We start from the raw sequence: 2,065 nt of genomic DNA on the forward strand, positions 1-2,065 counted from the left end.
ATTGCGTTCTAGCTGGGCTTTTGCCTTTCTCATTTCCTCTCTGCATGACCTAACGAGATCCCTGTACTCTTCTTGAGTCGCCTGCCCCTTCTTCCACAAGTGGTAAACTCTCCTTTTTTTCCTGAGTCCCAGCAAGAGCTCCCCGTTCAGCCAGGCTGGTCGTCTTCCCCGCCCGTTCTTCTTACGGTGTACAGGGACAGCCTGCTCCTGCGCCTTTAAGACTTCCTTCTTGAAGAACATCCAGTCTTCCTGGCTGGAGGTCTACTGCTCCTAAAATTTCTTCCTCTGCCTTTACCTCGAAAACCTCTGCGTCCCTGTCGCCTCAGTCTAGGATTGCTATTTAATGCCACTACCAATAGACAAGCTTTCTGTTCCTGTTCTTTCCTTTTTTGCTTCAGCAGTCTTTCATCTCTTCCATTAAACACAAAGGTAGCAATGCTGACTATTTCATCCAATCCTTTGCCCAACCATCCTGGCATATGTTTAGAAAAATATTTCTTAATATCTGGGGCTGATGGATCTACAAAGAAAGAGAAGATCAATTTTCCTCCTTGTCAGGGTCAACCCTTCCAAACATGCTTACTTGTTTAACCAACCGGGCATAATATTCAGAGCAGTTTGGTATTTCCTTGCTGACATCCTCAGACCTTAGCCCAATTTACAGTCTTTCTAATGACTCTAACAATCCCTTCTCACTCTTTGCAGCATTCCTCTATCGGCTAAATTTACCTATTTACCTATATCGGTAAATTTGGGGGACTGACCTGGGTCATTGGCTGACCATGGGGTTCTGCCCTGTGCTTCTGCAGCCCATCTGCCATTTGTTTCCCAGAGTTTAATTTTTTCATCCGGAGTAAAGACTGCCTCAAATAGATGCTGCACATCAGCCCACGTAGAGTTATAAATGCGGAAGATCCTGTGTATAGTTTGTATCACCTTCCCCGCATCATCCTGCAGTCTGGGCAGTTCTTGTTGTCCCAAAACGAAATCAGCAGGTGCAAATGGCACACGGACTGTTCCCACAGAAAGCTGGCCAGGTTCTAGTCCCAGCCGTATAATTTCTTGTTGGAGAGGTGCTTGCAAACCAGAAGCAATAGCAACAGTTGGAGCAGAAACCAGAGTAAAAGCAGAAAAAAAAGCAGTAGGATGGGCAGGTGGAGCTGAATGGGGAACATCCCTGATTTTCCTGTTCACCTGGAGATTTTTACTCAATTTCCAACCTGAAGGGGACACTCCTGTCTGATATTTATAAATTCCGGAATGTAAGAGCTCTTATTTTTCCCACTTGTTTGCAGATCTTTACTTACTATCTGCTCCAGAGGGGAAAATGTTCTTTGATACCTGTCATTAACTCAGATATACCAATAGTCCAGTAATTATCCCAGATACACCAATAGTCCTTTTTTGTGCTGGGAATCGATCCTCCAATTACTAGTGTAAATAGCTCAGCTTAATATCATCAAAAGAACCAGGCTGTGGCCACGTTTCGTATGCATCACCAAAGGCAGTCACTTCTGGATGAATTTCTTGACACAGGGCTTGGGCTTTTGATGACCCAGCCTTCCCATCAATGGGTTTCCAGTGTTGCAACAATTCATCTACCAGTGACCTCTTCACTACACTTTGTCCACCTCCCATTATTACAAAAATCACCTCCTTACCACCAAAAAAGATCCACGCTTCACTACCCTGTACCCAAGTATCTTGAAGTGAGGTCACCCACAAGCCAGCAGTACAGATCATTGGCGTCTGGGTGGTGGTGAAGCATTGAGTCAGGCGAGTCGGCTGTGTCCCAGCTGGGTCACCAAACTGTTACAAAAATTCGCAACTGGCCCGTGCCAACTGAGGAGAGGCTAGGACGCACAGTATAGAATTACAAGCTGGGCTTTTTTGCCTTTCTCATTTCTTCTCTGCACGACCTAACGAGATCCCTGTACTCTTCTTGAGTCGCCTGCCCCTTCTTCCACAAGCGGTAAACTCTCCTTTTTTTCCTGAGTCCCAGCAAGAGTTCAGCCAGGCCGGTCGTCTTCCCCGCCCATTCTTCTTACGGCGTACAGGGTACAGG

This window comes from Aptenodytes forsteri, unplaced genomic scaffold (genome assembly GCF_000699145.1).
Source record: "Aptenodytes forsteri isolate BGI_AS27 unplaced genomic scaffold, ASM69914v1 Scaffold14, whole genome shotgun sequence".
Lineage (NCBI taxonomy): Eukaryota > Metazoa > Chordata > Aves > Sphenisciformes > Spheniscidae > Aptenodytes > Aptenodytes forsteri.